The following is a 9613-nucleotide window of genomic DNA, read 5'->3' on the forward strand; positions in this document are numbered from 1 at the left end:
CTTCCTTCAACCAAATCAGGAGAATTTTTATTTAAAAAATGGCATTTCCATAGGCAGGGTCAGGGGCCTACACAATCACAACAACTTACACTAACAGGCATCAACCTTGTTCCAGGCACTGGGCTGAGCCCATGATATCCGTTATCTCTAATCTTCTTCAACCCTGAGTAGTAGATATCACCATCTGTCCTTCATAAACAAAGAAACTGAGGCTCAGAGAGGTTAAGCCACAAGCCTGAGTACTCCCAGCTAGGATGCGGTAGGACCTCCCACCTGGAATCAAGATAGCTCTACTTTGAGGTCAACACACTTCCCCTAACACTGGATGTGCTGTGATTACACGGGACATACTTGTCAGGTGGTCTAAAACCTCTCCCTGCAGGCCACTCCTTTAGGCCACACCGTTACCTTCGGGAGGCTACTGTTCAAGTAAAACCTAGTTTACCTACGGTAACATGACACAGACAAGTAGGGGTGAGGAAGGCCTTGAGGAGCTGGAACGTCGGGCAGATGCATCGTGACAGAGGATGAGGGCTGCTGGAAGGTGTCGGGGTTTGGCCAGGTATACTAAGATTCCACTATGGGACCAGGATCCCAGGGGTTAGCGAGAGACATCTGGAAACAGAACATAGTATGGGCACTGGGAAGGAACAGATGCAGGCAGCTTCCACAGCTTCAGGTTTGCCTTCAGTCAGCCTTCTTTCTCAGCATCAACCTTTGGACAATTTCAAATCTATGGCTACAACATTGCTCCTCCCACTTCTAACAGGCTCTAAGAGCCGCTGGCTCAGAAGTAAAAGGAATCCTCTTCCTCAGTGGATCCATGACCAGCGTCCCAGAAAATGTCCTGGATGCGTTGCAAGCAGCGAGTGGTTTAAACAGTCTTTGCATTCGTACACAGCCCTCTTCCATCATCATCTTTTATGCGGCATTAATTATTTTTCCTTTTCTTTCATTGAAAAAGCTTTCAACCAGGGAGGATCCTAATTAATTTGAGGCAAGAATAATTTTTCCTACATCTTGTTGCTTCCAGTCCGTGATTAAAAGGAGCAATTTCAAAATGGGCATCTTCAAACCTCGCATGTGATATTGAGTGGTTCTGCTAAATAGCTTTTAGATGTACTGTTCATGTGTTATTTTGATGAGAGCTGGTGATGGTGTTAATTTCTGATAGAACACTATAGAATGCTGGCTTCTCTTTCTGACTAATAGATGTCTTTGTGCAGAGGGAAGAACTCCAGCACCTCATTCAGTCAGATTCAGTTATTTTTTTCCATAATATCGCTCATGGCCTCTCCTCTTCTGTAAATTCCTTCACAGCTTGCCTTGGGATGTATTGTTTCACATACACATAATTGATCTTTCCAACTGAATTGTAGCCTTCTTCAGAGTGAGGCCAAGCTTTTCCCTAACATTATACGTTGCATTATCTTGATCAAAAGTACCAAGTATTCTGCTTGCTTGAATAGAAAAAAGAGATGATTTGATTTTAAGCAGAATCGTGTATATGTTTCACAGCCTTCGTAGGGCCCTGGCACCAGAAATGGAAAGCCATTCTGACCCTGAGGTGAGCATGCAGGATCGTGCCATGATTCAAATTTGGGTATCAGTTGGCACTTAGAGGGTTATGAGAGCCGAGGGTATAAATGAAATTGCCTAGGGAGGGAACATAATGTGAGACAGGAAAGAGAGCCTTGGATGGTTCTTGAACAATACCATTTAGTGGCTCAATGAGCGCCCGAAAGGACAAGGAGAAAGGCTAAGACAAGGAAGAAGAACACAATAGCCCACTGCATTGGAGAAAGTGTGATCCAGAACAACTCAACTCTGTTAAATGCTGCTGAGGAGTTAAGCGAAGGAGAGATGTCTGTTAGACCTAGATGCACAGAGACCTTAGTGAGAAACATTTCTGTGCAGGGATGGGGGTGGAAGCCAGGAGTGGGTGAGGTATGAGCACCAGGTGAAGAACCAAAGATAGCAAATATGATCGAGGAGAAGTTTGTCTGTGAAAGGGAGGAAAGAACAGGGTGACAGATGAAGGGGACACAGGATCTGGAGAGGTGTCTCTACCAGTTTTAAAATGATTCCATCATAGAAATGGGAAAGTTCAAGACGTATGATTACAGAGAACATCCTCTTTAAATATGTACACTCCTCTCCCCAACCCCCCTCCACACACATATACACGAGCGATAATGTAGCCATCAGTGTACGGTTTACCTGGCAGGAAAATTCTCCAGATAAAAAGGTAAAGTCCAAAGCTCTTCCTTGACATTGATATACCACCCAGCTATCAAGGTTGGCCAACCAATCACATAATGATGTTTGAACCCCCTCTTCTTTGAGGCATAGGGGTCTCCTTTCACGGGAAATGACGGCCCCCATCCCCTAATGCAAGGATTCCTAGTGTTTATATGGCCTTTGCCCTATGAAATCTCAGAGGGCTAAGTTCCACCAGGCTTCTAAGCCATGTGCTTTTTGTCTCTTACAAAAGGACCACAGTACTCCTGTGCGTTTTTAAACAGTAGTTTGTACCATCTATTCTAAGTCAGACAGACAGGCCTGGGGGCAGGGAATTGCGACTTGCCATTGACAATGGCAGAATTGGGCCTGGACCCCATATTCCCCCAAGCAGGCCAGGGCCTTTCCGCAAAACAAATGGGCTGCTCCATTCTCCCCCTCCCTAGGTGACACTGGCTTCCTCCTGGACTCACAGAGAACTTTAGCTCGCAAAATAGCTCAATAGGTTACTTTGCCATGCCGCTGCCAGGCCCACCATTTCACAGGTGAGGAAACCAAGGCCCAGAGAGGGTGAATGACTAAGGCAAGTGCACCCAGTTATATCTAAAACCAAGTCCTCCCAACCTCAGGCCAGCGTGCTTGTGTCTGCAACATGAGTGCACATGTGTGACAGACAGACCTGGGTGCATCCCAGCAACGCAGGAGAAGCAAAGACCTCCTTTTCTTAGAAATCTGACCCACTCCCTTCAGACCCCTCAAAGCTCTACTTAACAATCCTCCAAGCACACAAAGCCATTTAAGCCATGTAAGTAAAACTAAATCTAGCTTATTTTTTATTAAATGAGTGAAACTTAACTTACGTTATTTCTTGTAAATGTCTCTGATAAGCATAATAGAAATTTAAGTCATCTTCCAAAAAATGGTATAAGATAATCACTTTTAATCAATCCCCTGCCACCTGGAAATCCCCACTGTAATAACGAATCATTGTAAAAGTTTAACTGCTTCCTCATTTACTTATACTTTATAAGCTGTCCTGTAATGTCATGCCCCTGAGTTTCACATCAATTTTGAATTTGGAAACTCCCAGTTCAAGAACTATTCTTTTATGCACAATAAACTCTTACTAAATACTATTTTACTGATCTGGTGGTTTTAATTTTGCTATTTCTGGATTTCTGACACTTAAAAATGTTAAAACATATTTTTAAGTAACTCCCAAGCTAGAGAGGAAATACAAGCAAATTACAAGCTATTTATAACTCGAAAACAAAAGCACTACTTGGCAAAATTTATGGGATGCAGCCAAAGTGGTACTGAGAAGCCAATGAATAGTAATAAACAAGTTTATCAATACAAAATATAGATTGAAGATAAAGGGACTTGACTTTCAAATCAGGAAGAAATAACAACAAAACAACAAAATAATCCAAGGGAAGTAGAAGGAAGGAAGTATAAAAGAAAAAAAGAAATTATAAATTAATCAATAAAATAAAACTGGTACATTGATGAGACCAACCTTTGGCAAGTTTGACTAAGAAAGAGAAAGTACTTGAACACATGGTAACTGAGGAAGGCACGAAGCTAAATTTCAGCCTGAATTTCAGACACAGAGCAAGGACTGTGCAGTCTCAGGCGAGTTCCTTAACTTCCTTCAGTACAGGCCCACCATCTATTAAGTGCAGATAACAAAAAATCCTGCCCCGGCAGCTGCTGTCAGAAATAGATGAGACAGCATTTGCAAAGACTCAGCACATTGCCTGGCTCAGCGAAACCGAAAATAAACACTAGCTATTATGATGTCATTTTAACGTCATGGACTTAAACATATACAGCAGTAACTCTCAGTCCTGGCTTTACATAAGGATTACTTGTGGTAATTTTAAAAAACTCTTGTTGAGTGACTATTTCTATTATTAGGGGCAATCTGATTTTCTCATTGAAGAAATAATTTTTATAATTCTCCAAAGTATATTGTCAACACAACTGTGCTTCGTGTCCTCAAACTTGGGGATGTCTGATTTTGTATTCTTTTATTCTTTTTTTCCCTGGATAGTCCTTTCCATGAAAAGCTTCAAGATTGGGAAAGTCTGAAACTGAAAATTTTTTCAACTTTTCCTTTCTTTTCCTTTTCCACTTCCAAGAGTCCATATTCAATGGTTAGTTTGAGCAACAAAAATTTTAAAAAGGAGAAGCTGTCTTAATTTGGGTTCCCCCAGAAGCAGACCCTGAGACAAGGATTTGAGTGCAAGTGGCTTATTTGGAAGGTGATCCCAAGAAGCATCAGTGGGAGTGCAGAAAACTGAGTGAAGGAAGGGAAGGAAGCCAATAAGGTAATGTTGCCACTGTGGCATGTATTTAGAAGTCAAACTCCTTTTCACTATTTGCAAGTCAGGGTAACTGTAATGTCCCCACCCATCTTTTTTTTTAAAGCTATTATTTTCTATTTATGACAATATACTAACCAAGAAGAGAGAGTCAATCAATCACAAAACCAGCAGAATACAAACTCCTAATGAGCATCTTGGGGTTGAGACTCTCCCTTTCATTGAATAGAGCATCGCCTTGGATTCAGATAGGGGTTATCTCTGTTTTCTGAAATATAATAAGAAATGAAAGTAATAGTAATACTGTGATTTGTAGGATCCCTTTAACTTTCCAAAGGGTTGTCATATTCACTTATGCATTCATTCAACATGCTTTTACAGTGGCGTTACATTTCATAAGGAGCAGTAATCTCTAAGAGTGTGTAAGATAAATGTGAACCTTAAAAATTTCTTAAATAACCTAGAAAGTACCATATACATGGTCTGTGCATTCACCAAGGAGTTGGTTTGCATTTGGACACTATATTGTGTTAAAAACATGCATCTTTAAACACTTGGCTGATAATCACATTTGGCACAATGAGATGCTCATTCTCATGTGCTCAAGGGGATGAAAACTAACAAGAGAATAGCAGGTTCAAGTCTGTCGTCTCATACTCTCTCTCTAGAGCAGGAGTCCACAAACTTTTTCTGAAGAAGGCCAGATAGTAAATTTTTTAGGCTTGGCAGTCACTGTTACAAGTACCCAACCAACTCTGCCATTGTAGCAGGAAAGCAGCCACAGACAATATGTAAATGAATGACTGTGTTCCCATAAAACTTCATTTACAAGGACAGACAGCAAGCAGGGTATGACCCACAATCTGTAGTTGGCAGACCCATCTTCTAGTTGTCCACCCACTGCCTGGGATTGGTAAACAAAACCACAGGCACTATTTTTCTGTGGGGAGGGAGATGGTTTTCTCCCTCCCTTTCTGTGTGGCTAAATTTACAAAAATTAAATAAACAGATGATGCAAGTCTACTGGACTGAACATCTTGTCAGGAATGATGCAGGGTGCTAAGACTAGGAAAGACAGCCTCCTACCCTCACAGAGATCTCAGGTGTGGAAGAGACAGTTAACTGCCCACCAAAGACTAAGACTCACCCTTTCATTGAACAGAGTTGTCTCTGGTGCAGCTGCCCAGCCAAGGACTGTGGTTCCCAGCTTCCTTTGCATCTCGGTGGAACCATGTGATGATTCTCACCAATGAGATGTAAGCAGAAGTAACACGAGTCACTCATAAGCCAAAAGAGTTAAGAAGCAAGTATGCATTCTCCATACATTCATCCCATGTTTTCTGGCTGGGTGTACAAGACTCCAAGGATCCAGGGGATAACAGAGCCACAAGATGGAAGGAACCTGGGTCCCTGAATTCTTACATGAAAGTGCTCATCAATCAAGTAATTGATAAATATACAACTATTGGGCTAAGGCTCTCAAACTTGAGGGTTTTATTCATCATGGTCACTAACTTTACCCTAATTCACACAACAGTCCGGCAAAGAACAGAAACTATGAAAATTGTCATTACTCAGTGTGATAAGAGCTACATTAACAGTGTGCTATAAGAGTACCAAAGAGGGAATGACGGGAGGGAAAACTTCCATTAGAAATTCAAGGGATATTTTTATCACAGAGTCAGTGGGCACAGAAGGATTAGCCCATCTGATCTTCACCAACAACCCTGTCATCACAGTTTGACATATTAAGACTGAGATTCAGAGCTATTGGCTTGGGCAAAGTCACTGCACCAGACTCCTGGCTCAACTCCAGTTCTCTTCCAGTGTCTCTTTGTGACACTGTCTCAAACCTCTTTTTGGAGAAGCACAAACCCATAATCTGGACAACTGACTGGACCTCCCGGAATAGGGTTTAACCAGAGCTACTTCGCCGGCTCCTCTCCACACGACAGTTCATGCCCCACTTCCAGAAGTGATCCTGCCCAGGGATTCATTAATAAGCCAACTCCTTTCCTTCCTCAGGGGCCAAGCTAATCAGAACAAGTGACCTTGGGCAGTGTGAAGGGTCTTGTCCCCGGGCAGAGGTGCTCCCTGATGCAAAGCCCACCACAGACACTAAGTGACCCTCTCACCATCCGACAGCAGCCTGGCAGCATGGGAGTCAAAAGGCAGACAACAGAAGGGAGCATGGCAGGGAAGAGAGAGGGGGAGATATTAACTGCTTCTATTTTTTACTTTGACATATTAAGTAAAAGAATTTTAATACATCTGCACACACTAAAAAGCCAGTTCCCAAATGCAGCTCTTCCCCGCACCTACATTCTTCCTGCCAAGATAAAACAGCTCACACATCACCTTGCTTTTTCTTTTCCTTGAGCATCTCAAAATAAGATTTCTTTTTTTTTTTTCCTTTTGAAGCAAACACCCCTTGACTTAGGGGCCGGAGGGGTGGTGCACTGTGAACTACAAGATGAATTCACACACCTTCCCACACAGTGCTCTCCAGATCACAGGGCTTGTGCCCATTTGAATTACGCTGAAAACAAACCCATCTCCTTTATACTCATGCAAAGGGATGATTTCAGATGTTTGGCATCAGACAAACCTAGAATCAGACAAAAACTGGATCTAAACCCATAAGTCTGTTCTAAAGAGCAGCAGAATTCAACCAGAGCAGATTGAATTAAGATAAACAGCTTTAAAAATACATTAACTTTAAATTCTTTCTCCCCATCCTACTTCTCCCCTGTTTGTATCCACATACACAAACCTGTTTGACTGAATAAACTTAAAACTAGCTAGAATGCTGGCAGGAGGGTACATTGGTGTGACCTTTATGGCTACAGGTGTCAAACACCTTTAAAATCTACATTCCCTTTGACCTAGTAATTCCACTTCTATGAATTTATCCTAAGCTTGCATGCTTACGAGAATGTCCATCAAAGAATTTATAATAGCAAAACAAAACAAACAAACAGAAAAACACTTAAACAATAGATAACAATAGTTTTCTGGACTACAGTGCATTTCTATAAAATGGAATAATATGAAGTCCTTTAAAATGGTACTGTTTGTGATAGAAAAATGTTAAGTAAAAACCAACTTATAAAACAGTATGTGTAGAGTATGTATATTAGAAATGTATATTTCGGCATTGGAAGGTCTGGAAAAGATGCACACCAAAATATTCAGAGTAAGTTATCTTTGACTCAGAGAAATTCACATGACATGAAAAACAATGTTTGTTTGCTTATCCATATTCTCTCATTTTTCATTAAACAAATATTACTTCTTCTACAAAAAGTAATGGAAAAAATAAATATATGAATGAAACTAAGTGTAGTGGCTCTAAAATATTTTTGATCACCATAATTCCAACTACCTGGGATGGCTGAATTCTCACTAACCTGTCAGCAGCTATAGCATTAGAGCAGAAATGGCTGGTGCGAGCTATGCTGCTAACCAGTATTCAAGCCCCTTGTTCTGGGTCTGAGCTTCCAAGACCCCTCATCATGACACTTCCATGAGACCTTATAACATAAATATATATTTTAGAATGCAGGTACAGTAATTGGAAGATACTTCTAGTCCATTCTTCCCCAGATAGGTGGAGAAAGAGAAACAAGAGCCCTCGAGAGAGGGGTCTACTGTGGGTTGTTTGTTTTGCAGGAGGGTCAAAGAGAACAAAGAATAACCTTCACTCGACAGGTCACTGATGGATGCCCTGGCCATCTGAGAAAGGCCCGGAGTGCCTTGGATCCTGGGAAGTCAGCCAGGACCTGGCTGACAAGGAGGGCTCTGCAGCCTAGAGGCTCAGACATGGGGCTGCCCCGCAGCAAAGGCTGGGTTGGTGGCGTTAAAGAAAGGCTGCAAGATTCATCTGTTTAATCAGCGAGCTCCCAGATGATGCCTGGAGTTTGATATGGATCATTCCAGCCCCTCTCAGATCGATCAACAAGTATTGATTGAGTGCCTACTGTTTGCTGGGCTTGACGCTGGGCATTTTGGGAGATGCAGAATGAGTAGAGAACAAGATCTCTGTCCTCTTCAATTAGCGCTACAAGCCCATATGTAACATAGTGGGAACAGCCTGAGTGTGACAATGTAAGGTACAGAAATGCAGAGGACGGGGCCCACTGAGATCAGAGGGCCAGGAGGACTTGAAACAGAGGTGGACTTGAGCTGGAGTTAGGGGTGGGAAACATCACTGGTTGAGGGAATATGAATATGTATTAGGGGAACACTAGCTACAGTAACAAAAGACTCTGAAATATCAGTGCCTTAACACAATAGGAGTTAATTTCTTGCTAACATAAAGGCCATTGGGCAGTGGGGATGGATATGGGACTCTTCTCCATACAGTCATTCAGGGTTCCAGGCTGTGAGGGGTTCCATTATCCCCAATACATGCCTTTCAAAGCTACTCAGAGCTTCAACATCCACCCAGCAAATGGGGAGAAGGTGGGCAAGGGTCACGTGGAAGGTTTATATAGTCCAGGGTCGAAAGGGGCTCACATCCCTTCTCCCACATCCCATTGGCTTAAAGTCAGTTTACTGCCCCACCTAGACGGCAAGCAGATGAGAACTATGATGTCTGGTGGGTCAGCCACTTTCCAGCAACAACTCTCTGAAAAGGGAAACACAAAACATTAGTGGAAAGTTAGCCACGGAGGACAAAGGTCAGAGGTCGGCCCAGCACAGCAGCATGTAAAACTCAGGAGACAGTCACAGTGGAAGAGCTAGAGTCTGATATGGACTACTGAGACCCAGGTCAGGAGGAAAGAAAGAGCAAGGTGTTTTAGGGCTATTTACACGGTGATGACAGATCGTAAGCCTGGAAATCTCCATCCAGGCAGAGACGAGCCTTGGTGACCAGCACTGTGGGGTTTGGGGACTGGAATGACTTCAGAGAGGGCCTGCACTCCTTGATGCCACAGTGACAATCTCTTAAAATATCTCAAACAGACCCAACACCCATCTTAGTTATATGCTTGGCCAGGAGGGCCAAGGAGTTAGCAACCCCTTCCTTAAACATTGTTTGG

This window comes from Delphinus delphis, chromosome 13, assembly GCF_949987515.2.
Source record: "Delphinus delphis chromosome 13, mDelDel1.2, whole genome shotgun sequence".
Taxonomy (NCBI): domain Eukaryota; kingdom Metazoa; phylum Chordata; class Mammalia; order Artiodactyla; family Delphinidae; genus Delphinus; species Delphinus delphis.